Source organism: Schistocerca piceifrons, unplaced genomic scaffold (genome assembly GCF_021461385.2).
Source record: "Schistocerca piceifrons isolate TAMUIC-IGC-003096 unplaced genomic scaffold, iqSchPice1.1 HiC_scaffold_833, whole genome shotgun sequence".
In the NCBI taxonomy this organism is placed as follows: Eukaryota; Metazoa; Arthropoda; class Insecta; order Orthoptera; family Acrididae; genus Schistocerca; species Schistocerca piceifrons.
In genome coordinates this window covers 53541-78042 of record NW_025729095.1, presented here as the reverse complement: position 1 = coordinate 78042, position 24502 = coordinate 53541, and the positions used below count along the sequence as shown (strand labels likewise).

Below are 24502 nucleotides of genomic sequence, written 5' to 3'. Positions count from 1 at the left end.
TTTGCAGTCGTAATACCAGAGCATCGAAACTACTTGGAACTCTTGCGTATATGAACGTGTCCGCGCCTTTGTACTCTGGTCCCTTCACCCCTGCAAACCAACCAACCATCGTGTCCGTGCACATAAGAGTAGCAAAGAACGGAGAACAGCGCAGCTTGGTTGTGCTTGGGGGCGTAGCTCAGTTGGTAGAGCGTTCGCTTTGCATGTGAAAGGTCCCGGGTTCAAGCCCCGGCGCCTCCATGTTTTGTGGTCAGTGCGTGGTAAGTGTTGGTCGCGGCGAGCCTAAAGGCACGCAAGATGTTGCAAAGCCAGCGTCACAGACTCGTATACTGACGTAAGGAGAGCAAAACGTAAATGTGAGGACCGGCTGTTGTCGAGGTGTCATCGAGTGCAAATCTGCCTTAGGTATAACGGCCTAACCTCAATGAAGTCTAGAGAGTGGACAACACGTTCGTCTACCTCAGAGCGTTGGCCGAACGCTATTTTCGATGTCGTGCGTGCCACTTTGATTTTGGCCAACTACGATTCGATACAGAATGCAGGAAACCTGAAAGACACCCTCACGGACACATTGAGAGTAGTGTTTGTCAGCGGAATAATGGGAGTGCAAGGGTCTGTGCCATTGATATGGCTGTATGATAGCGCAGTTCGTCAGCAGGGGGCGTAGCTCAGATGGTACAGCGCTCGCTTTGCATGCGAGAGGTACTGGGATCGATACCCAGCGCCTCCAGAATTTTTAACACACCAACATGCGCACACTGCCATGCAAGTGGAATAATTCACAGCCACAAAATGTGTCAAGGCAGATACGAGCCAACGATTAGCAGCCACAATTGGCAAACGTGCTGTAATTCGCACGAAGCACCCTCCTCCCACCACTACACTTAATTTAGAAACAGTACAAGTGTTCCCATAAGATTCTCAAACCTATGTCGCAAAGATCAGCCTTGCGCCGAATTCACAAAAATCCCACTGCACATTCCAATTCTTTACGTGCAGTCGGCTGCTACTGGTGTTGCTAGTTGTGACTGCTGATGACAGATGCCGTAGCAATCAATTCATGGAGTGAGTTGTATGTTTTGCGATACTCTGTCTCTGACAAGCAAGCAGAGGTGACATAGGCGCGAACACAGGAGGCTTGCAGCCCCTCGCTGCCTGCAGACACCGAACAGCCACACTAGGAGGGCGGCCTAAGTCGTAGGCGAAATGTGCTCATTCGCTTGTGTGCGACGTCAAGCTCTAAATAAGGCTGTCACTAGCGTGAGCGTCGTGTAAAGTCGGAAAAGTTGTCTGCGTGGGTGAGTGCCATGTTTGGGGAGCGTTTCGTAGTTTGCGCAGTGCAATGGAGACGCGGAAAGTTGTTGTGGCCCAGTCTTTTGCAGTTGGACGACAAGAGTGGTACACAGTAGTAAAGTGCGAGGCAGTGAGTTGGCATGAACAGTCGAGTGCACAATGGGTCTTCAGATGTGCTTGTTACCTCAGGTGCTGTGTGATTGTCGACATGGAGTGAAAACGGACCAACTTGTGACTGTCCCTTCAATTTAAGACGTTAAAAACGGACGGAATTTGCAGTCGTAATACCAGAGCATCGAAACTACTTGGAACTCTTGCGTATATGAACGTGTCCGCGCCTTTGTACTCTGGTCCCTTCACCCCTGCAAACCAACCAACCATCGTGTCCGTGCACATAAGAGTAGCAAAGAACGGAGAACAGCGCAGCTTGGTTGTGCTTGGGGGCGTAGCTCAGTTGGTAGAGCGTTCGCTTTGCATGTGAAAGGTCCCGGGTTCAAGCCCCGGCGCCTCCATGTTTTGTGGTCAGTGCGTGGTAAGTGTTGGTCGCGGCGAGCCTAAAGGCACGCAAGATGTTGCAAAGCCAGCGTCACAGACTCGTATACTGACGTAAGGAGAGCAAAACGTAAATGTGAGGACCGGCTGTTGTCGAGGTGTCATCGAGTGCAAATCTGCCTTAGGTATAACGGCCTAACCTCAATGAAGTCTAGAGAGTGGACAACACGTTCGTCTACCTCAGAGCGTTGGCCGAACGCTATTTTCGACGTCGTGCGTGCCACTTTGATTTTGGCCAACTACGATTCGATACAGAATGCAGGAAACCTGAAAGACACCCTCACGGACACATTGAGAGTAGTGTTTGTCAGCGGAATAATGGGAGTGCAAGGGTCTGTGCCATTGATATGGCTGTATGATAGCGCAGTTCGTCAGCAGGGGGCGTAGCTCAGATGGTAGAGCGCTCGCTTTGCATGCGAGAGGTACTGGGATCGATACCCAGCGCCTCCAGAATTTTTAACACACCAACATGCGCACACTGCCATGCAAGTGGAATAATTCACAGCCAGAAAATGTGTCAAGGCAGATACGAGCCAACGATTAGCAGCCACAATTGGCAAACGTGCTGTAATTCGCACGAAGCACCCTCCTCCCACCACTACACTTAATTTAGAAACAGTACAAGTGTTCCCATAAGATTCTCAAACCTATGTCGCAAAGATCAGCCTTGCGCCGAATTCACAAAAATCCCACTGCACATTCCAATTCTTTACGTGCAGTCGGCTGCTACTGGTGTTGCTAGTTGTGACTGCTGATGACAGATGCCGTAGCAATCAATTCATGGAGTGAGTTGTATGTTTTGCGATACTCTGTCTCTGACAAGCAAGCAGAGGTGACATAGGCGCGAACACAGGAGGCTTGCAGCCCCTCGCTGCCTGCAGACACCGAACAGCCACACTAGGAGGGCGGCCTAAGTCGTAGGCGAAATGTGCTCATTCGCTTGTGTGCGACGTCAAGCTCTAAATAAGGCTGTCACTAGCGTGAGCGTCGTGTAAAGTCGGAAAAGTCGTCTGCGTGGGTGAGTGCCATGTTTGGGGAGCGTTTCGTAGTTTGCGCAGTGCAATGGAGACGCGGAAAGTTGTTGTGGCCCAGTCTTTTGCAGTTGGATGACAAGAGTGGTACACAGTAGTAAAGTGCGAGGCAGTGAGTTGGCATGAACAGTCGAGTGCACAATGGGTCTTCAGATGTGCTTGTTACCTCAGGTGCTGTGTGATTGTCGACATGGAGTGAAAACGGACCAACTTGTGACTGTCCCTTCAATTTAAGACGTTAAAAACGGACGGAATTTGCAGTCGTAATACCAGAGCATCGAAACTACTTGGAACTCTTGCGTATATGAACGTGTCCGCGCCTTTGTACTCTGGTCCCTTCACCCCTGCAAACCAACCAACCATCGTGTCCGTGCACATAAGAGTAGCAAAGAACGGAGAACAGCGCAGCTTGGTTGTGCTTGGGGGCGTAGCTCAGTTGGTAGAGCGTTCGCTTTGCATGTGAAAGGTCCCGGGTTCAAGCCCCGGCGCCTCCATGTTTTGTGGTCAGTGCGTGGTAAGTGTTGGTCGCGGCGAGCCTAAAGGCACGCAAGATGTTGCAAAGCCAGCGTCACAGACTCGTATACTGACGTAAGGAGAGCAAAACGTAAATGTGAGGACCGGCTGTTGTCGAGGTGTCATCGAGTGCAAATCTGCCTTAGGTATAACGGCCTAACCTCAATGAAGTCTAGAGAGTGGACAACACGTTCGTCTACCTCAGAGCGTTGGCCGAACGCTATTTTCGACGTCGTGCGTGCCACTTTGATTTTGGCCAACTACGATTCGATACAGAATGCAGGAAACCTGAAAGACACCCTCACGGACACATTGAGAGTAGTGTTTGTCAGCGGAATAATGGGAGTGCAAGGGTCTGTGCCATTGATATGGCTGTATGATAGCGCAGTTCGTCAGCAGGGGGCGTAGCTCAGATGGTAGAGCGCTCGCTTTGCATGCGAGAGGTACTGGGATCGATACCCAGCGCCTCCAGAATTTTTAACACACCAACATGCGCACACTGCCATGCAAGTGGAATAATTCACAGCCAGAAAATGTGTCAAGGCAGATACGAGCCAACGATTAGCAGCCACAATTGGCAAACGTGCTGTAATTCGCACGAAGCACCCTCCTCCCACCACTACACTTAATTTAGAAACAGTACAAGTGTTCCCATAAGATTCTCAAACCTATGTCGCAAAGATCAGCCTTGCGCCGAATTCACAAAAATCCCACTGCACATTCCAATTCTTTACGTGCAGTCGGCTGCTACTGGTGTTGCTAGTTGTGACTGCTGATGACAGATGCCGTAGCAATCAATTCATGGAGTGAGTTGTATGTTTTGCGATACTCTGTCTCTGACAAGCAAGCAGAGGTGACATAGGCGCGAACACAGGAGGCTTGCAGCCCCTCGCTGCCTGCAGACACCGAACAGCCACACTAGGAGGGCGGCCTAAGTCGTAGGCGAAATGTGCTCATTCGCTTGTGTGCGACGTCAAGCTCTAAATAAGGCTGTCACTAGCGTGAGCGTCGTGTAAAGTCGGAAAAGTCGTCTGCGTGGGTGAGTGCCATGTTTGGGGAGCGTTTCGTAGTTTGCGCAGTGCAATGGAGACGCGGAAAGTTGTTGTGGCCCAGTCTTTTGCAGTTGGACGACAAGAGTGGTACACAGTAGTAAAGTGCGAGGCAGTGAGTTGGCATGAACAGTCGAGTGCACAATGGGTCTTCAGATGTGCTTGTTACCTCAGGTGCTGTGTGATTGTCGACATGGAGTGAAAACGGACCAACTTGTGACTGTCCCTTCAATTTAAGACGTTAAAAACGGACGGAATTTGCAGTCGTAATACCAGAGCATCGAAACTACTTGGAACTCTTGCGTATATGAACGTGTCCGCGCCTTTGTACTCTGGTCCCTTCACCCCTGCAAACCAACCAACCATCGTGTCCGTGCACATAAGAGTAGCAAAGAACGGAGAACAGCGCAGCTTGGTTGTGCTTGGGGGCGTAGCTCAGTTGGTAGAGCGTTCGCTTTGCATGTGAAAGGTCCCGGGTTCAAGCCCCGGCGCCTCCATGTTTTGTGGTCAGTGCGTGGTAAGTGTTGGTCGCGGCGAGCCTAAAGGCACGCAAGATGTTGCAAAGCCAGCGTCACAGACTCGTATACTGACGTAAGGAGAGCAAAACGTAAATGTGAGGACCGGCTGTTGTCGAGGTGTCATCGAGTGCAAATCTGCCTTAGGTATAACGGCCTAACCTCAATGAAGTCTAGAGAGTGGACAACACGTTCGTCTACCTCAGAGCGTTGGCCGAACGCTATTTTCGACGTCGTGCGTGCCACTTTGATTTTGGCCAACTACGATTCGATACAGAATGCAGGAAACCTGAAAGACACCCTCACGGACACATTGAGAGTAGTGTTTGTCAGCGGAATAATGGGAGTGCAAGGGTCTGTGCCATTGATATGGCTGTATGATAGCGCAGTTCGTCAGCAGGGGGCGTAGCTCAGATGGTAGAGCGCTCGCTTTGCATGCGAGAGGTACTGGGATCGATACCCAGCGCCTCCAGAATTTTTAACACACCAACATGCGCACACTGCCATGCAAGTGGAATAATTCACAGCCAGAAAATGTGTCAAGGCAGATACGAGCCAACGATTAGCAGCCACAATTGGCAAACGTGCTGTAATTCGCACGAAGCACCCTCCTCCCACCACTACACTTAATTTAGAAACAGTACAAGTGTTCCCATAAGATTCTCAAACCTATGTCGCAAAGATCAGCCTTGCGCCGAATTCACAAAAATCCCACTGCACATTCCAATTCTTTACGTGCAGTCGGCTGCTACTGGTGTTGCTAGTTGTGACTGCTGATGACAGATGCCGTAGCAATCAATTCATGGAGTGAGTTGTATGTTTTGCGATACTCTGTCTCTGACAAGCAAGCAGAGTTGACATAGGCGCGAACACAGGAGGCTTGCAGCCCCTCGCTGCCTGCAGACACCGAACAGCCACACTAGGAGGGCGGCCTAAGTCGTAGGCGAAATGTGCTCATTCGCTTGTGTGCGACGTCAAGCTCTAAATAAGGCTGTCACTAGCGTGAGCGTCGTGTAAAGTCGGAAAAGTTGTCTGCGTGGGTGAGTGCCATGTTTGGGGAGCGTTTCGTAGTTTGCGCAGTGCAATGGAGACGCGGAAAGTTGTTGTGGCCCAGTCTTTTGCAGTTGGACGACAAGAGTGGTACACAGTAGTAAAGTGCGAGGCAGTGAGTTGGCATGAACAGTCGAGTGCACAATGGGTCTTCAGATGTGCTTGTTACCTCAGGTGCTGTGTGATTGTCGACATGGAGTGAAAACGGACCAACTTGTGACTGTCCCTTCAATTTAAGACGTTAAAAACGGACGGAATTTGCAGTCGTAATACCAGAGCATCGAAACTACTTGGAACTCTTGCGTATATGAACGTGTCCGCGCCTTTGTACTCTGGTCCCTTCACCCCTGCAAACCAACCAACCATCGTGTCCGTGCACATAAGAGTAGCAAAGAACGGAGAACAGCGCAGCTTGGTTGTGCTTGGGGGCGTAGCTCAGTTGGTAGAGCGTTCGCTTTGCATGTGAAAGGTCCCGGGTTCAAGCCCCGGCGCCTCCATGTTTTGTGGTCAGTGCGTGGTAAGTGTTGGTCGCGGCGAGCCTAAAGGCACGCAAGATGTTGCAAAGCCAGCGTCACAGACTCGTATACTGACGTAAGGAGAGCAAAACGTAAATGTGAGGACCGGCTGTTGTCGAGGTGTCATCGAGTGCAAATCTGCCTTAGGTATAACGGCCTAACCTCAATGAAGTCTAGAGAGTGGACAACACGTTCGTCTACCTCAGAGCGTTGGCCGAACGCTATTTTCGACGTCGTGCGTGCCACTTTGATTTTGGCCAACTACGATTCGATACAGAATGCAGGAAACCTGAAAGACACCCTCACGGACACATTGAGAGTAGTGTTTGTCAGCGGAATAATGGGAGTGCAAGGGTCTGTGCCATTGATATGGCTGTATGATAGCGCAGTTCGTCAGCAGGGGGCGTAGCTCAGATGGTAGAGCGCTCGCTTTGCATGCGAGAGGTACTGGGATCGATACCCAGCGCCTCCAGAATTTTTAACACACCAACATGCGCACACTGCCATGCAAGTGGAATAATTCACAGCCACAAAATGTGTCAAGGCAGATACGAGCCAACGATTAGCAGCCACAATTGGCAAACGTGCTGTAATTCGCACGAAGCACCCTCCTCCCACCACTACACTTAATTTAGAAACAGTACAAGTGTTCCCATAAGATTCTCAAACCTATGTCGCAAAGATCAGCCTTGCGCCGAATTCACAAAAATCCCACTGCACATTCCAATTCTTTACGTGCAGTCGGCTGCTACTGGTGTTGCTAGTTGTGACTGCTGATGACAGATGCCGTAGCAATCAATTCATGGAGTGAGTTGTATGTTTTGCGATACTCTGTCTCTGACAAGCAAGCAGAGGTGACATAGGCGCGAACACAGGAGGCTTGCAGCCCCTCGCTGCCTGCAGACACCGAACAGCCACACTAGGAGGGCGGCCTAAGTCGTAGGCGAAATGTGCTCATTCGCTTGTGTGCGACGTCAAGCTCTAAATAAGGCTGTCACTAGCGTGAGCGTCGTGTAAAGTCGGAAAAGTCGTCTGCGTGGGTGAGTGCCATGTTTGGGGAGCGTTTCGTAGTTTGCGCAGTGCAATGGAGACGCGGAAAGTTGTTGTGGCCCAGTCTTTTGCAGTTGGACGACAAGAGTGGTACACAGTAGTAAAGTGCGAGGCAGTGAGTTGGCATGAACAGTCGAGTGCACAATGGGTCTTCAGATGTGCTTGTTACCTCAGGTGCTGTGTGATTGTCGACATGGAGTGAAAACGGACCAACTTGTGACTGTCCCTTCAATTTAAGACGTTAAAAACGGACGGAATTTGCAGTCGTAATACCAGAGCATCGAAACTACTTGGAACTCTTGCGTATATGAACGTGTCCGCGCCTTTGTACTCTGGTCCCTTCACCCCTGCAAACCAACCAACCATCGTGTCCGTGCACATAAGAGTAGCAAAGAACGGAGAACAGCGCAGCTTGGTTGTGCTTGGGGGCGTAGCTCAGTTGGTAGAGCGTTCGCTTTGCATGTGAAAGGTCCCGGGTTCAAGCCCCGGCGCCTCCATGTTTTGTGGTCAGTGCGTGGTAAGTGTTGGTCGCGGCGAGCCTAAAGGCACGCAAGATGTTGCAAAGCCAGCGTCACAGACTCGTATACTGACGTAAGGAGAGCAAAACGTAAATGTGAGGACCGGCTGTTGTCGAGGTGTCATCGAGTGCAAATCTGCCTTAGGTATAACGGCCTAACCTCAATGAAGTCTAGAGAGTGGACAACACGTTCGTCTACCTCAGAGCGTTGGCCGAACGCTATTTTCGACGTCGTGCGTGCCACTTTGATTTTGGCCAACTACGATTCGATACAGAATGCAGGAAACCTGAAAGACACCCTCACGGACACATTGAGAGTAGTGTTTGTCAGCGGAATAATGGGAATGCAAGGGTCTGTGCCATTGATATGGCTGTATGATAGCGCAGTTCGTCAGCAGGGGGCGTAGCTCAGATGGTAGAGCGCTCGCTTTGCATGCGAGAGGTACTGGGATCGATACCCAGCGCCTCCAGAATTTTTAACACACCAACATGCGCACACTGCCATGCAAGTGGAATAATTCACAGCCAGAAAATGTGTCAAGGCAGATACGAGCCAACGATTAGCAGCCACAATTGGCAAACGTGCTGTAATTCGCACGAAGCACCCTCCTCCCACCACTACACTTAATTTAGAAACAGTACAAGTGTTCCCATAAGATTCTCAAACCTATGTCGCAAAGATCAGCCTTGCGCCGAATTCACAAAAATCCCACTGCACATTCCAATTCTTTACGTGCAGTCGGCTGCTACTGGTGTTGCTAGTTGTGACTGCTGATGACAGATGCCGTAGCAATCAATTCATGGAGTGAGTTGTATGTTTTGCGATACTCTGTCTCTGACAAGCAAGCAGAGGTGACATAGGCGCGAACACAGGAGGCTTGCAGCCCCTCGCTGCCTGCAGACACCGAACAGCCACACTAGGAGGGCGGCCTAAGTCGTAGGCGAAATGTGCTCATTCGCTTGTGTGCGACGTCAAGCCCTAAATAAGGCTGTCACTAGCGTGAGCGTTGCGTGAGCGTCGTGTAAAGTCGGAAAAGTCGTCTGCGTGGGTGAGTGCCATGTTTGGGGAGCGTTTCGTAGTTTGCGCAGTGCAATGGAGACGTGGAAAGTTGTTGTGGCCCAGTCTTTTGCAGTTGGACGACAAGAGTGGTACACAGTAGTAAAGTGCGAGGCAGTGAGTTGGCATGAACAGTCGAGTGCACAATGGGTCTTCAGATGTGCTTGTTACCTCAGGTGCTGTGTGATTGTCGACATGGAGTGAAAACGGACCAACTTGTGACTGTCCCTTCAATTTAAGACGTTAAAAACGGACGGAATTTGCAGTCGTAATACCAGAGCATCGAAACTACTTGGAACTCTTGCGTATATGAACGTGTCCGCGCCTTTGTACTCTGGTCCCTTCACCCCTGCAAACCAACCAACCATCGTGTCCGTGCACATAAGAGTAGCAAAGAACGGAGAACAGCGCAGCTTGGTTGTGCTTGGGGGCGTAGCTCAGTTGGTAGAGCGTTCGCTTTGCATGTGAAAGGTCCCGGGTTCAAGCCCCGGCGCCTCCATGTTTTGTGGTCAGTGCGTGGTAAGTGTTGGTCGCGGCGAGCCTAAAGGCACGCAAGATGTTGCAAAGCCAGCGTCACAGACTCGTATACTGACGTAAGGAGAGCAAAACGTAAATGTGAGGACCGGCTGTTGTCGAGGTGTCATCGAGTGCAAATCTGCCTTAGGTATAACGGCCTAACCTCAATGAAGTCTAGAGAGTGGACAACACGTTCGTCTACCTCAGAGCGTTGGCCGAACGCTATTTTCGACGTCGTGCGTGCCACTTTGATTTTGGCCAACTACGATTCGATACAGAATGCAGGAAACCTGAAAGACACCCTCACGGACACATTGAGAGTAGTGTTTGTCAGCGGAATAATGGGAGTGCAAGGGTCTGTGCCATTGATATGGCTGTATGATAGCGCAGTTCGTCAGCAGGGGGCGTAGCTCAGATGGTAGAGCGCTCGCTTTGCATGCGAGAGGTACTGGGATCGATACCCAGCGCCTCCAGAATTTTTAACACACCAACATGCGCACACTGCCATGCAAGTGGAATAATTCACAGCCACAAAATGTGTCAAGGCAGATACGAGCCAACGATTAGCAGCCACAATTGGCAAACGTGCTGTAATTCGCACGAAGCACCCTCCTCCCACCACTACACTTAATTTAGAAACAGTACAAGTGTTCCCATAAGATTCTCAAACCTATGTCGCAAAGATCAGCCTTGCGCCGAATTCACAAAAATCCCACTGCACATTCCAATTCTTTACGTGCAGTCGGCTGCTACTGGTGTTGCTAGTTGTGACTGCTGATGACAGATGCCGTAGCAATCAATTCATGGAGTGAGTTGTATGTTTTGCGATACTCTGTCTCTGACAAGCAAGCAGAGGTGACATAGGCGCGAACACAGGAGGCTTGCAGCCCCTCGCTGCCTGCAGACACCGAACAGCCACACTAGGAGGGCGGCCTAAGTCGTAGGCGAAATGTGCTCATTCGCTTGTGTGCGACGTCAAGCTCTAAATAAGGCTGTCACTAGCGTGAGCGTCGTGTAAAGTCGGAAAAGTTGTCTGCGTGGGTGAGTGCCATGTTTGGGGAGCGTTTCGTAGTTTGCGCAGTGCAATGGAGACGCGGAAAGTTGTTGTGGCCCAGTCTTTTGCAGTTGGACGACAAGAGTGGTACACAGTAGTAAAGTGCGAGGCAGTGAGTTGGCATGAACAGTGGAGTGCACAATGGGTCTTCAGATGTGCTTGTTACCTCAGGTGCTGTGTGATTGTCGACATGGAGTGAAAACGGACCAACTTGTGACTGTCCCTTCAATTTAAGACGTTAAAAACGGACGGAATTTGCAGTCGTAATACCAGAGCATCGAAACTACTTGGAACTCTTGCGTATATGAACGTGTCCGCGCCTTTGTACTCTGGTCCCTTCACCCCTGCAAACCAACCAACCATCGTGTCCGTGCACATAAGAGTAGCAAAGAACGGAGAACAGCGCAGCTTGGTTGTGCTTGGGGGCGTAGCTCAGTTGGTAGAGCGTTCGCTTTGCATGTGAAAGGTCCCGGGTTCAAGCCCCGGCGCCTCCATGTTTTGTGGTCAGTGCGTGGTAAGTGTTGGTCGCGGCGAGCCTAAAGGCACGCAAGATGTTGCAAAGCCAGCGTCACAGACTCGTATACTGACGTAAGGAGAGCAAAACGTAAATGTGAGGACCGGCTGTTGTCGAGGTGTCATCGAGTGCAAATCTGCCTTAGGTATAACGGCCTAACCTCAATGAAGTCTAGAGAGTGGACAACACGTTCGTCTACCTCAGAGCGTTGGCCGAACGCTATTTTCGACGTCGTGCGTGCCACTTTGATTTTGGCCAACTACGATTCGATACAGAATGCAGGAAACCTGAAAGACACCCTCACGGACACATTGAGAGTAGTGTTTGTCAGCGGAATAATGGGAATGCAAGGGTCTGTGCCATTGATATGGCTGTATGATAGCGCAGTTCGTCAGCAGGGGGCGTAGCTCAGATGGTAGAGCGCTCGCTTTGCATGCGAGAGGTACTGGGATCGATACCCAGCGCCTCCAGAATTTTTAACACACCAACATGCGCACACTGCCATGCAAGTGGAATAATTCACAGCCAGAAAATGTGTCAAGGCAGATACGAGCCAACGATTAGCAGCCACAATTGGCAAACGTGCTGTAATTCGCACGAAGCACCCTCCTCCCACCACTACACTTAATTTAGAAACAGTACAAGTGTTCCCATAAGATTCTCAAACCTATGTCGCAAAGATCAGCCTTGCGCCGAATTCACAAAAATCCCACTGCACATTCCAATTCTTTACGTGCAGTCGGCTGCTACTGGTGTTGCTAGTTGTGACTGCTGATGACAGATGCCGTAGCAATCAATTCATGGAGTGAGTTGTATGTTTTGCGATACTCTGTCTCTGACAAGCAAGCAGAGGTGACATAGGCGCGAACACAGGAGGCTTGCAGCCCCTCGCTGCCTGCAGACACCGAACAGCCACACTAGGAGGGCGGCCTAAGTCGTAGGCGAAATGTGCTCATTCGCTTGTGTGCGACGTCAAGCCCTAAATAAGGCTGTCACTAGCGTGAGCGTTGCGTGAGCGTCGTGTAAAGTCGGAAAAGTCGTCTGCGTGGGTGAGTGCCATGTTTGGGGAGCGTTTCGTAGTTTGCGCAGTGCAATGGAGACGTGGAAAGTTGTTGTGGCCCAGTCTTTTGCAGTTGGACGACAAGAGTGGTACACAGTAGTAAAGTGCGAGGCAGTGAGTTGGCATGAACAGTCGAGTGCACAATGGGTCTTCAGATGTGCTTGTTACCTCAGGTGCTGTGTGATTGTCGACATGGAGTGAAAACGGACCAACTTGTGACTGTCCCTTCAATTTAAGACGTTAAAAACGGACGGAATTTGCAGTCGTAATACCAGAGCATCGAAACTACTTGGAACTCTTGCGTATATGAACGTGTCCGCGCCTTTGTACTCTGGTCCCTTCACCCCTGCAAACCAACCAACCATCGTGTCCGTGCACATAAGAGTAGCAAAGAACGGAGAACAGCGCAGCTTGGTTGTGCTTGGGGGCGTAGCTCAGTTGGTAGAGCGTTCGCTTTGCATGTGAAAGGTCCCGGGTTCAAGCCCCGGCGCCTCCATGTTTTGTGGTCAGTGCGTGGTAAGTGTTGGTCGCGGCGAGCCTAAAGGCACGCAAGATGTTGCAAAGCCAGCGTCACAGACTCGTATACTGACGTAAGGAGAGCAAAACGTAAATGTGAGGACCGGCTGTTGTCGAGGTGTCATCGAGTGCAAATCTGCCTTAGGTATAACGGCCTAACCTCAATGAAGTCTAGAGAGTGGACAACACGTTCGTCTACCTCAGAGCGTTGGCCGAACGCTATTTTCGACGTCGTGCGTGCCACTTTGATTTTGGCCAACTACGATTCGATACAGAATGCAGGAAACCTGAAAGACACCCTCACGGACACATTGAGAGTAGTGTTTGTCAGCGGAATAATGGGAGTGCAAGGGTCTGTGCCATTGATATGGCTGTATGATAGCGCAGTTCGTCAGCAGGGGGCGTAGCTCAGATGGTAGAGCGCTCGCTTTGCATGCGAGAGGTACTGGGATCGATACCCAGCGCCTCCAGAATTTTTAACACACCAACATGCGCACACTGCCATGCAAGTGGAATAATTCACAGCCACAAAATGTGTCAAGGCAGATACGAGCCAACGATTAGCAGCCACAATTGGCAAACGTGCTGTAATTCGCACGAAGCACCCTCCTCCCACCACTACACTTAATTTAGAAACAGTACAAGTGTTCCCATAAGATTCTCAAACCTATGTCGCAAAGATCAGCCTTGCGCCGAATTCACAAAAATCCCACTGCACATTCCAATTCTTTACGTGCAGTCGGCTGCTACTGGTGTTGCTAGTTGTGACTGCTGATGACAGATGCCGTAGCAATCAATTCATGGAGTGAGTTGTATGTTTTGCGATACTCTGTCTCTGACAAGCAAGCAGAGGTGACATAGGCGCGAACACAGGAGGCTTGCAGCCCCTCGCTGCCTGCAGACACCGAACAGCCACACTAGGAGGGCGGCCTAAGTCGTAGGCGAAATGTGCTCATTCGCTTGTGTGCGACGTCAAGCTCTAAATAAGGCTGTCACTAGCGTGAGCGTCGTGTAAAGTCGGAAAAGTTGTCTGCGTGGGTGAGTGCCATGTTTGGGGAGCGTTTCGTAGTTTGCGCAGTGCAATGGAGACGCGGAAAGTTGTTGTGGCCCAGTCTTTTGCAGTTGGACGACAAGAGTGGTACACAGTAGTAAAGTGCGAGGCAGTGAGTTGGCATGAACAGTGGAGTGCACAATGGGTCTTCAGATGTGCTTGTTACCTCAGGTGCTGTGTGATTGTCGACATGGAGTGAAAACGGACCAACTTGTGACTGTCCCTTCAATTTAAGACGTTAAAAACGGACGGAATTTGCAGTCGTAATACCAGAGCATCGAAACTACTTGGAACTCTTGCGTATATGAACGTGTCCGCGCCTTTGTACTCTGGTCCCTTCACCCCTGCAAACCAACCAACCATCGTGTCCGTGCACATAAGAGTAGCAAAGAACGGAGAACAGCGCAGCTTGGTTGTGCTTGGGGGCGTAGCTCAGTTGGTAGAGCGTTCGCTTTGCATGTGAAAGGTCCCGGGTTCAAGCCCCGGCGCCTCCATGTTTTGTGGTCAGTGCGTGGTAAGTGTTGGTCGCGGCGAGCCTAAAGGCACGCAAGATGTTGCAAAGCCAGCGTCACAGACTCGTATACTGACGTAAGGAGAGCAAAACGTAAATGTGAGGACCGGCTGTTGTCGAGGTGTCATCGAGTGCAAATCTGCCTTAGGTATAACGGCCTAACCTCAATGAAGTCTAGAGAGTGGACAACACGTTCGTCTACCTCAGAGCGTTGGCCGAACGCTATTTTCGACGTCGTGCGTGCCACTTTGATTTTGGCCAACTACGATTCGATACAGAATGCAGGAAACCTGAAAGACACCCTCACGGACTTATTGAGAGTAGTGTTTGTCAGCGGAATAATGGGAGTGCAAGGGTCTGTGCCATTGATATGGCTGTATGATAGCGCAGTTCGTCAGCAGGGGGCGTAGCTCAGATGGTAGAGCGCTCGCTTACCATGCGAGAGGTACTGGGATCGATACCCAGCGCCTCCAGAATTTTTAACACACCAACATGCGCACACTGCCATGCAAGTGGAATAATTCACAGCCAGAAAATGTGTCAAGGCAGATACGAGCCAACGATTAGCAGCCACAATTGGCAAACGTGCTGTAATTCGCACGAAGCACCCTGCTCCCACCACTACACTTAATTTAGAAACAGTACAAGTGTTCCCATAAGATTCTCAAACCTATGTCGCAAAGATCAGCCTTGCGCCGAATTCACAAAAATCCCACTGCACATTCCAATTCTTTACGTGCAGTCGGCTGCTACTGGTGTTGCTAGTTGTGACTGCTGATGACAGATGCCGTAGCAATCAATTCATGGAGTGAGTTGTATGTTTTGCGATACTCTGTCTCTGACAAGCAAGCAGAGGTGACATAGGCGCGAACACAGGAGGCTTGCAGCCCCTCGCTGCCTGCAGACACCGAACAGCCACACTAGGAGGGCGGCCTAAGTCGTAGGCGAAATGTGCTCATTCGCTTGTGTGCGACGTCAAGCTCTAAATAAGGCTGTCACTAGCGTGAGCGTCGTGTAAAGTCGGAAAAGTCGTCTGCGTGGGTGAGTGCCATGTTTGGGGAGCGTTTCGTAGTTTGCGCAGTGCAATGGAGACGCGGAAAGTTGTTGTGGCCCAGTCTTTTGCAGTTGGACGACAAGAGTGGTACACAGTAGTAAAGTGCGAGGCAGTGAGTTGGCATGAACAGTCGAGTGCACAATGGGTCTTCAGATGTGCTTGTTACCTCAGGTGCTGTGTGATTGTCGACATGGAGTGAAAACGGACCAACTTGTGACTGTCCCTTCAATTTAAGACGTTAAAAACGGACGGAATTTGCAGTCGTAATACCAGAGCATCGAAACTACTTGGAACTCTTGCGTATATGAACGTGTCCGCGCCTTTGTACTCTGGTCCCTTCACCCCTGCAAACCAACCAACCATCGTGTCCGTGCACATAAGAGTAGCAAAGAACGGAGAACAGCGCAGCTTGGTTGTGCTTGGGGGCGTAGCTCAGTTGGTAGAGCGTTCGCTTTGCATGTGAAAGGTCCCGGGTTCAAGCCCCGGCGCCTCCATGTTTTGTGGTCAGTGCGTGGTAAGTGTTGGTCGCGGCGAGCCTAAAGGCACGCAAGATGTTGCAAAGCCAGCGTCACAGACTCGTATACTGACGTAAGGAGAGCAAAACGTAAATGTGAGGACCGGCTGTTGTCGAGGTGTCATCGAGTGCAAATCTGCCTTAGGTATAACGGCCTAACCTCAATGAAGTCTAGAGAGTGGACAACACGTTCGTCTACCTCAGAGCGTTGGCCGAACGCTATTTTCGACGTCGTGCGTGCCACTTTGATTTTGGCCAACTACGATTCGATACAGAATGCAGGAAACCTGAAAGACACCCTCACGGACACATTGAGAGTAGTGTTTGTCAGCGGAATAATGGGAGTGCAAGGGTCTGTGCCATTGATATGGCTGTATGATAGCGCAGTTCGTCAGCAGGGGGCGTAGCTCAGATGGTAGAGCGCTCGCTTTGCATGCGAGAGGTACTGGGATCGATACCCAGCGCCTCCAGAATTTTTAACACACCAACATGCGCACACTGCCATGCAAGTGGAATAATTCACAGCCAGAAAATGTGTCAAGGCAGATACGAGCCAACGATTAGCAGCCACAATTGGCAAACGTGCTGTAATTCGCACGAAGCACCCTCCTCCCACCACTACACTTAATTTAGAAACAGTACAAGTGTTCCCATAAGATTCTCAAACCTATGTCGCAAAGATCAGCCTTGCGCCGAATTCACAAAAATCCCACTGCACATTCCAATTCTTTACGTGCAGTCGGCTGCTACTGGTGTTGCTAGTTGTGACTGCTGATGACAGATGCCGTAGCAATCAATTCATGGAGTGAGTTGTATGTTTTGCGATACTCTGTCTCTGACAAGCAAGCAGAGGTGACATAGGCGCGAACACAGGAGGCTTGCAGCCCCTCGCTGCCTGCAGACACCGAACAGCCACACTAGGAGGGCGGCCTAAGTCGTAGGCGAAATGTGCTCATTCGCTTGTGTGCGACGTCAAGCTCTAAATAAGGCTGTCACTAGCGTGAGCGTCGTGTAAAGTCGGAAAAGTTGTCTGCGTGGGTGAGTGCCATGTTTGGGGAGCGTTTCGTAGTTTGCGCAGTGCAATGGAGACGCGGAAAGTTGTTGTGGCCCAGTCTTTTGCAGCTGGACGACAAGAGTGGTACACAGTAGTAAAGTGCGAGGCAGTGAGTTGGCATGAACAGTCGAGTGCACAATGGGTCTTCAGATGTGCTTGTTACCTCAGGTGCTGTGTGATTGTCGACATGGAGTGAAAACGGACCAACTTGTGACTGTCCCTTCAATTTAAGACGTTAAAAACGGACGGAATTTGCAGTCGTAATACCAGAGCATCGAAACTACTTGGAACTCTTGCGTATATGAACGTGTCCGCGCCTTTGTACTCTGGTCCCTTCACCCCTGCAAACCAACCAACCATCGTGTCCGTGCACATAAGAGTAGCAAAGAACGGAGAACAGCGCAGCTTGGTTGTGCTTGGGGGCGTAGCTCAGTTGGTAGAGCGTTCGCTTTGCATGTGAAAGGTCCCGGGTTCAAGCCCCGGCGCCTCCATGTTTTGTGGTCAGTGCGTGGTAAGTGTTGGTCGCGGCGAGCCTAAAGGCACGCAAGATGTTGCAAAGCCAGCGTCACAGACTCGTATACTGACGTAAGGAGAGCAAAACGTAAATGTGAGGACCGGCTGTTGTCGAGGTGTCATCGAGTGCAAATCTGCCTTAGGTATAACGGCCTAACCTCAATGAAGTCTAGAGAGTGGACAACACGTTCGTCTACCTCAGAGCGTTGGCCGAACGCTATTTTCGACGTCGTGCGTGCCACTTTGATTTTGGCCAACTACGATTCGATACAGAATGCAGGAAACCTGAAAGACACCCTCACGGACACATTGAGAGTAGTGTTTGTCAGCGGAATAATGGGAGTGCAAGGGTCTGTGCCATTGATATGGCTGTATGATAGCGCAGTTCGTCAGCAGGGGGCGTAGCTCAGATGGTAGAGCGCTCGCTTTGCATGCGAGAGGTACTGGGATCGATACCCAGCGCCTCCAGAATTTTTAACACACCAACATGCGCACACTGCCATGCAAGTGGAATAATTCACAGCCAGAAAATGTGTCAAGGCAGATACGAGCCAACGATTAGCAGCCACAATTGGCAAACGTGCTGTAATTCGCACGAAGCACCCTCCTCCCACCACTACACTTAATTTAGAAACAGTACAAGTGTTCCCATAAGATTCTCAAACCTATGTCGCAAAGATCAGCCTTGCGCCGAATTCACAAAAATCCCACTGCACATTCCAATTCTTTACGTGCAGTCGGCTGCTACTGGTGTTGCTAGTTGTGACTGCTGATGACAGATGCCGTAGCAATCAATTCATGGAGTGAGTTGTATGTTTTGCGATACTCTGTCTCTGACAAGCAAGCAGAGGTGACATAGGCGCGAACACAGGAGGCTTGCAGCCCCTCGCTGCCTGCAGACACCGAACAGCCACACTAGGAGGGCGGCCTAAGTCGTAGGCGAAATGTGCTCATTCGCTTGTGTGCGACGTCAAGCTCTAAATAAGGCTGTCACTAGCGTGAGCGTTGCGTGAGCGTCGTGAAAAGTCGGAAAAGTCGTCTGCGTGGGTGAGTGCCATGTTTGGGGAGCGTTTCGTAGTTTGCGCAGTGCAATGGAGACGCGGAAAGTTGTTGTGGCCCAGTCTTTTGCAGTTGGACGACAAGAGTGGTACACAGTAGTAAAGTGCGAGGCAGTGAGTTGGCATGAACAGTCGAGTGCACAATGGGTCTTCAGATGTGCTTGTTACCTCAGGTGCTGTGTGATTGTCGACATGGAGTGAAAACGGACCAACTTGTGACTGTCCCTTCAATTTAAGACGTTAAAAACGGACGGAATTTGCAGTCGTAATACCAGAGCATCGAAACTACTTGGAACTCTTGCGTATATGAACGTGTCCGCGCCTTTGTACTCTGGTCCCTTCACCCCTGCAAACCAACCAACCATCGTGTCCGTGCACATAAGAGTAGCAAAGAACGGAGAACAGCGCAGCTTGGTTGTGCTTGGGGGCGTAGCTCAGTTGGTAGAGCGTTCGCTTTGCATGTGAAAGGTCCCGGGTTCAAGCCCCGGCGCCTCCATGTTTTGTGGTCAGTGCGTGGTAAGTGTTGGTCGCGGCGAGCCTAAAGGCACGCAAGATGTTGCAAAGCCAGCGTCACAGACTCGTATACTGACGTAAGGAGAGCAAAACGTAAATGTGAGGACCGGCTGTTGTCGAGGTGTCATCGAGTGCAAATCTGCCTTAGGTATAACGGCCTAACCTCAATGAAGTCTAGAGAGTGGACAACACGTTCGTCTACCTCAGAGCGTTGGCCGAACGCTATTTTCGACGTCGTGCGTGCCACTTTGATTTTGGCCAACTACGATTCGATACAGAATGCAGGAAACCTGAAAGACACCCTCACGGACACATTGAGAGTAGTGTTTGTCAGCGGAATAATGGGAGTGCAAGGGTCTGTGCCATTGATATGGCTGTATGATAGCGCAGTTCGTCAGCAGGGGGCGTAGCTCAGATGGTAGAGCGCTCGCTTTGCATGCGAGAGGTACTGGGATCGATACCCAGCGCCTCCAGAATTTTTAACACACCAACATGCGCACACTGCCATGCAAGTGGAATAATTCACAGCCAGAAAATGTGTCAAGGCAGATACGAGCCAACGATTAGCAGCCACAATTGGCAAACGTGCTGTAATTCGCACGAAGCACCCTCCTCCCACCACTACACTTAATTTAGAAACAGTACAAGTGTTCCCATAAGATTCTCAAACCTATGTCGCAAAGATCAGCCTTGCGCCGAATTCACAAAAATCCCACTGCACATTCCAATTCTTTACGTGCAGTCGGCTGCTACTGGTGTTGCTAGTTGTGACTGCTGATGACAGATGCCGTAGCAATCAATTCATGGAGTGAGTTGTATGTTTTGCGATACTCTGTCTCTGACAAGCAAGCAGAGGTGACATAGGCGCGAACACAGGAGGCTTGCAGCCCCTCGCTGCCTGCAGACACCGAACAGCCACACTAGGAGGGCGGCCTAAGTCGTAGGCGAAATGTGCTCATTCGCTTGTGTGCGACGTCAAGCTCTAAATAAGGCTGTCACTAGCGTGAGCGTCGTGTAAAGTCGGAAAAGTTGTCTGCGTGGGTGAGTGCCATGTTTGGGGAGCGTTTCGTAGTTTGCGCAGTGCAATGGAGACGCGGAAAGTTGTTGTGGCCCAGTCTTTTGCAGTTGGACGACAAGAGTGGTACACAGTAGTAAAGTGCGAGGCAGTGAGTTGGCATGAACAGTCGAGTGCACAATGGGTCTTCAGATGTGCTTGTTACCTCAGGTGCTGTGTGATTGTCGACATGGAGTGAAAACGGACCAACTTGTGACTGTCCCTTCAATTTAAGACGTTAAAAACGGACGGAATTTGCAGTCGTAATACCAGAGCATCGAAACTACTTGGAACTCTTGCGTATATGAACGTGTCCGCGCCTTTGTACTCTGGTCCCTTCACCCCTGCAAACCAACCAACCATCGTGTCCGTGCACATAAGAGTAGCAAAGAACGGAGAACAGCGCAGCTTGGTTGTGCTTGGGGGCGTAGCTCAGTTGGTAGAGCGTTCGCTTTGCATGTGAAAGGTCCCGGGTTCAAGCCCCGGCGCCTCCATGTTTTGTGGTCAGTGCGTGGTAAGTGTTGGTCGCGGCGAGCCTAAAGGCACGCAAGATGTTGCAAAGCCAGCGTCACAGACTCGTATACTGACGTAAGGAGAGCAAACCGTAAATGTGAGGACCGGCTGTTGTCGAGGTGTCATCGAGTGCAAATCTGCCTTAGGTATAACGGCCTAACCTCAATGAAGTCTAGAGAGTGGACAACACGTTCGTCTACCTCAGAGCGTTGGCCGAACGCTATTTTCGACGTCGTGCGTGCCACTTTGATTTTGGCCAACTACGATTCGATACAGAATGCAGGAAACCTGAAAGACACCCTCACGGACACATTGAGAGTAGTGTTTGTCAGCGGAATAATGGGAGTGCAAGGGTCTGTGCCATTGATATGGCTGTATGATAGCGCAGTTCGTCAGCAGGGGGCGTAGCTCAGATGGTAGAGCGCTCGCTTACCATGCGAGAGGTACTGGGATCGATACCCAGCGCCTCCAGAATTTTTAACACACCAACATGCGCACACTGCCATGCAAGTGGAATAATTCACAGCCAGAAAATGTGTCAAGGCAGATACGAGCCAACGATTAGCAGCCACAATTGGCAAACGTGCTGTAATTCGCACGAAGCACCCTCCTCCCACCACTACACTTAATTTAGAAACAGTACAAGTGTTCCCATAAGATTCTCAAACCTATGTCGCAAAGATCAGCCTTGCGCCGAATTCACAAAAATCCCACTGCACATTCCAATTCTTTACGTGCAGTCGGCTGCTACTGGTGTTGCTAGTTGTGACTGCTGATGACAGATGCCGTAGCAATCAATTCATGGAGTGAGTTGTATGTTTTGCGATACTCTGTCTCTGACAAGCAAGCAGAGTTGACATAGGCGCGAACACAGGAGGCTTGCAGCCCCTCGCTGCCTGCAGACACCGAACAGCCACACTAGGAGGGCGGCCTAAGTCGTAGGCGAAATGTGCTCATTCGCTTGTGTGCGACGTCAAGCTCTAAATAAGGCTGTCACTAGCGTGAGCGTTGCGTGAGCGTCGTGAAAAGTCGGAAAAGTCGTCTGCGTGGGTGAGTGCCATGTTTGGGGAGCGTTTCGTAGTTTGCGCAGTGCAATGGAGACGCGGAAAGTTGTTGTGGCCCAGTCTTTTGCAGTTGGACGACAAGAGTGGTACACAGTAGTAAAGTGCGAGGCAGTGAGTTGGCATGAACAGTCGAGTGCACAATGGGTCTTCAGATGTGCTTGTTACCTCAGGTGCTGTGTGATTGTCGACATGGAGTGAAAACGGACCAACTTGTGACTGTCCCTTCAATTTAAGACGTTAAAAACGGACGGAATTTGCAGTCGTAATACCAGAGCATCGAAACTACTTGGAACTCTTGCGTATATGAACGTGTCCGCGCCTTTGTACTCTGGTCCCTTCACCCCTGCAAACCAACCAACCATCGTGTCCGTGCACATAAGAGTAGCAAAGAACGGAGAACAGCGCAGCTTGGTTGTGCTTGGGGGCGTAGCTCAGTTGGTAGAGCGTTCGCTTTGCATGTGAAAGGTCCCGGGTTCAAGCCCCGGCGCCTCCATGTTTTGTGGTCAGTGCGTGGTAAGTGTTGGTCGCGGCGAGCCTAAAGGCACGCAAGATGTTGCAAAGCCAGCGTCACAGACTCGTATACTGACGTAAGGAGAGCAAAACGTAAATGTGAGGACCGGCTGTTGTCGAGGTGTCATCGAGTGCAAATCTGCCTTAGGTATAACGGCCTAACCTCAATGAAGTCTAGAGAGTGGACAACACGTTCGTCTACCTCAGAGCGTTGGCCGAACGCTATTTTCGACGTCGTGCGTGCCACTTTGATTTTGGCCAACTACGATTCGATACAGAATGCAGGAAACCTGAAAGACACCCTCACGGACACATTGAGAGTAGTGTTTGTCAGCGGAATAATGGGAGTGCAAGGGTCTGTGCCATTGATATGGCTGTATGATAGCGCAGTTCGTCAGCAGGGGGCGTAGCTCAGATGGTAGAGCGCTCGCTTTGCATGCGAGAGGTACTGGGATCGATACCCAGCGCCTCCAGAATTTTTAACACACCAACATGCGCACACTGCCATGCAAGTGGAATAATTCACAGCCAGAAAATGTGTCAAGGCAGATACGAGCCAACGATTAGCAGCCACAATTGGCAAACGTGCTGTAATTCGCACGAAGCACCCTCCTCCCACCACTACACTTAATTTAGAAACAGTACAAGTGTTCCCATAAGATTCTCAAACCTATGTCGCAAAGATCAGCCTTGCGCCGAATTCACAAAAATCCCACTGCACATTCCAATTCTTTACGTGCAGTCGGCTGCTACTGGTGTTGCTAGTTGTGACTGCTGATGACAGATGCCGTAGCAATCAATTCATGGAGTGAGTTGTATGTTTTGCGATACTCTGTCTCTGACAAGCAAGCAGAGGTGACATAGGCGCGAACACAGGAGGCTTGCAGCCCCTCGCTGCCTGCAGACACCGAACAGCCACACTAGGAGGGCGGCCTAAGTCGTAGGCGAAATGTGCTCATTCGCTTGTGTGCGACGTCAAGCTCTAAATAAGGCTGTCACTAGCGTGAGCGTCGTGTAAAGTCGGAAAAGTTGTCTGCGTGGGTGAGTGCCATGTTTGGGGAGCGTTTCGTAGTTTGCGCAGTGCAATGGAGACGCGGAAAGTTGTTGTGGCCCAGTCTTTTGCAGTTGGACGACAAGAGTGGTACACAGTAGTAAAGTGCGAGGCAGTGAGTTGGCATGAACAGTCGAGTGCACAATGGGTCTTCAGATGTGCTTGTTACCTCAGGTGCTGTGTGATTGTCGACATGGAGTGAAAACGGACCAACTTGTGACTGTCCCTTCAATTTAAGACGTTAAAAACGGACGGAATTTGCAGTCGTAATACCAGAGCATCGAAACTACTTGGAACTCTTGCGTATATGAACGTGTCCGCGCCTTTGTACTCTGGTCCCTTCACCCCTGCAAACCAACCAACCATCGTGTCCGTGCACATAAGAGTAGCAAAGAACGGAGAACAGCGCAGCTTGGTTGTGCTTGGGGGCGTAGCTCAGTTGGTAGAGCGTTCGCTTTGCATGTGAAAGGTCCCGGGTTCAAGCCCCGGCGCCTCCATGTTTTGTGGTCAGTGCGTGGTAAGTGTTGGTCGCGGCGAGCCTAAAGGCACGCAAGATGTTGCAAAGCCAGCGTCACAGACTCGTATACTGACGTAAGGAGAGCAAACCGTAAATGTGAGGACCGGCTGTTGTCGAGGTGTCATCGAGTGCAAATCTGCCTTAGGTATAACGGCCTAACCTCAATGAAGTCTAGAGAGTGGACAACACGTTCGTCTACCTCAGAGCGTTGGCCGAACGCTATTTTCGACGTCGTGCGTGCCACTTTGATTTTGGCCAACTACGATTCGATACAGAATGCAGGAAACCTGAAAGACACCCTCACGGACACATTGAGAGTAGTGTTTGTCAGCGGAATAATGGGAGTGCAAGGGTCTGTGCCATTGATATGGCTGTATGATAGCGCAGTTCGTCAGCAGGGGGCGTAGCTCAGATGGTAGAGCGCTCGCTTACCATGCGAGAGGTACTGGGATCGATACCCAGCGCCTCCAGAATTTTTAACACACCAACATGCGCACACTGCCATGCAAGTGGAATAATTCACAGCCAGAAAATGTGTCAAGGCAGATACGAGCCAACGATTAGCAGCCACAATTGGCAAACGTGCTGTAATTCGCACGAAGCACCCTCCTCCCACCACTACACTTAATTTAGAAACAGTACAAGTGTTCCCATAAGATTCTCAAACCTATGTCGCAAAGATCAGCCTTGCGCCGAATTCACAAAAATCCCACTGCACATTCC

General features: G+C 50.6%; 32 non-coding genes across 32 annotated transcripts; all 32 read left to right on the top strand.

The window, feature by feature from the left end:
* Nucleotides 1-167: 167 nt before the first annotated feature.
* Trnaa-ugc lies at nt 168-240 on the top strand. The gene has a single exon. It is a non-coding gene; the product is annotated as a tRNA-Ala (tRNA).
* A 417-nt stretch (nt 241-657) lies between these two features.
* Trnaa-ugc lies at nt 658-730 on the top strand. The gene has a single exon. It is a non-coding gene; the product is annotated as a tRNA-Ala (tRNA).
* A 1002-nt stretch (nt 731-1732) lies between these two features.
* Trnaa-ugc lies at nt 1733-1805 on the top strand. The gene has a single exon. It is a non-coding gene; the product is annotated as a tRNA-Ala (tRNA).
* Nucleotides 1806-2222: 417 nt separating this feature from the next.
* On the top strand, nt 2223-2295 carry Trnaa-ugc. The gene has a single exon. It is a non-coding gene; the product is annotated as a tRNA-Ala (tRNA).
* A 1002-nt stretch (nt 2296-3297) lies between these two features.
* On the top strand, nt 3298-3370 carry Trnaa-ugc. The gene has a single exon. It is a non-coding gene; the product is annotated as a tRNA-Ala (tRNA).
* Nucleotides 3371-3787: 417 nt separating this feature from the next.
* Nucleotides 3788-3860, top strand: Trnaa-ugc. Its single transcript has one exon. It is a non-coding gene; the product is annotated as a tRNA-Ala (tRNA).
* Nucleotides 3861-4862: 1002 nt separating this feature from the next.
* Nucleotides 4863-4935, top strand: Trnaa-ugc. The gene has a single exon. It is a non-coding gene; the product is annotated as a tRNA-Ala (tRNA).
* A 417-nt stretch (nt 4936-5352) lies between these two features.
* Nucleotides 5353-5425, top strand: Trnaa-ugc. Its single transcript has one exon. It is a non-coding gene; the product is annotated as a tRNA-Ala (tRNA).
* A 1002-nt stretch (nt 5426-6427) lies between these two features.
* Trnaa-ugc lies at nt 6428-6500 on the top strand. The gene has a single exon. It is a non-coding gene; the product is annotated as a tRNA-Ala (tRNA).
* A 417-nt stretch (nt 6501-6917) lies between these two features.
* Nucleotides 6918-6990, top strand: Trnaa-ugc. Its single transcript has one exon. It is a non-coding gene; the product is annotated as a tRNA-Ala (tRNA).
* A 1002-nt stretch (nt 6991-7992) lies between these two features.
* On the top strand, nt 7993-8065 carry Trnaa-ugc. Its single transcript has one exon. It is a non-coding gene; the product is annotated as a tRNA-Ala (tRNA).
* A 417-nt stretch (nt 8066-8482) lies between these two features.
* Nucleotides 8483-8555, top strand: Trnaa-ugc. The gene has a single exon. It is a non-coding gene; the product is annotated as a tRNA-Ala (tRNA).
* A 1013-nt stretch (nt 8556-9568) lies between these two features.
* On the top strand, nt 9569-9641 carry Trnaa-ugc. Its single transcript has one exon. It is a non-coding gene; the product is annotated as a tRNA-Ala (tRNA).
* A 417-nt stretch (nt 9642-10058) lies between these two features.
* Nucleotides 10059-10131, top strand: Trnaa-ugc. Its single transcript has one exon. It is a non-coding gene; the product is annotated as a tRNA-Ala (tRNA).
* A 1002-nt stretch (nt 10132-11133) lies between these two features.
* On the top strand, nt 11134-11206 carry Trnaa-ugc. Its single transcript has one exon. It is a non-coding gene; the product is annotated as a tRNA-Ala (tRNA).
* A 417-nt stretch (nt 11207-11623) lies between these two features.
* Nucleotides 11624-11696, top strand: Trnaa-ugc. The gene has a single exon. It is a non-coding gene; the product is annotated as a tRNA-Ala (tRNA).
* Nucleotides 11697-12709: 1013 nt separating this feature from the next.
* Nucleotides 12710-12782, top strand: Trnaa-ugc. The gene has a single exon. It is a non-coding gene; the product is annotated as a tRNA-Ala (tRNA).
* Nucleotides 12783-13199: 417 nt separating this feature from the next.
* On the top strand, nt 13200-13272 carry Trnaa-ugc. Its single transcript has one exon. It is a non-coding gene; the product is annotated as a tRNA-Ala (tRNA).
* Nucleotides 13273-14274: 1002 nt separating this feature from the next.
* Trnaa-ugc lies at nt 14275-14347 on the top strand. The gene has a single exon. It is a non-coding gene; the product is annotated as a tRNA-Ala (tRNA).
* A 417-nt stretch (nt 14348-14764) lies between these two features.
* Trnag-acc lies at nt 14765-14837 on the top strand. Its single transcript has one exon. It is a non-coding gene; the product is annotated as a tRNA-Gly (tRNA).
* A 1002-nt stretch (nt 14838-15839) lies between these two features.
* Nucleotides 15840-15912, top strand: Trnaa-ugc. The gene has a single exon. It is a non-coding gene; the product is annotated as a tRNA-Ala (tRNA).
* Nucleotides 15913-16329: 417 nt separating this feature from the next.
* Trnaa-ugc lies at nt 16330-16402 on the top strand. Its single transcript has one exon. It is a non-coding gene; the product is annotated as a tRNA-Ala (tRNA).
* Nucleotides 16403-17404: 1002 nt separating this feature from the next.
* On the top strand, nt 17405-17477 carry Trnaa-ugc. Its single transcript has one exon. It is a non-coding gene; the product is annotated as a tRNA-Ala (tRNA).
* Nucleotides 17478-17894: 417 nt separating this feature from the next.
* Trnaa-ugc lies at nt 17895-17967 on the top strand. Its single transcript has one exon. It is a non-coding gene; the product is annotated as a tRNA-Ala (tRNA).
* Nucleotides 17968-18980: 1013 nt separating this feature from the next.
* Trnaa-ugc lies at nt 18981-19053 on the top strand. The gene has a single exon. It is a non-coding gene; the product is annotated as a tRNA-Ala (tRNA).
* A 417-nt stretch (nt 19054-19470) lies between these two features.
* On the top strand, nt 19471-19543 carry Trnaa-ugc. Its single transcript has one exon. It is a non-coding gene; the product is annotated as a tRNA-Ala (tRNA).
* A 1002-nt stretch (nt 19544-20545) lies between these two features.
* Nucleotides 20546-20618, top strand: Trnaa-ugc. The gene has a single exon. It is a non-coding gene; the product is annotated as a tRNA-Ala (tRNA).
* A 417-nt stretch (nt 20619-21035) lies between these two features.
* Trnag-acc lies at nt 21036-21108 on the top strand. Its single transcript has one exon. It is a non-coding gene; the product is annotated as a tRNA-Gly (tRNA).
* Nucleotides 21109-22121: 1013 nt separating this feature from the next.
* Nucleotides 22122-22194, top strand: Trnaa-ugc. The gene has a single exon. It is a non-coding gene; the product is annotated as a tRNA-Ala (tRNA).
* A 417-nt stretch (nt 22195-22611) lies between these two features.
* Nucleotides 22612-22684, top strand: Trnaa-ugc. The gene has a single exon. It is a non-coding gene; the product is annotated as a tRNA-Ala (tRNA).
* Nucleotides 22685-23686: 1002 nt separating this feature from the next.
* Trnaa-ugc lies at nt 23687-23759 on the top strand. The gene has a single exon. It is a non-coding gene; the product is annotated as a tRNA-Ala (tRNA).
* Nucleotides 23760-24176: 417 nt separating this feature from the next.
* Nucleotides 24177-24249, top strand: Trnag-acc. The gene has a single exon. It is a non-coding gene; the product is annotated as a tRNA-Gly (tRNA).
* The last annotated feature ends 253 nt before the right edge of the window (nt 24250-24502 follow it).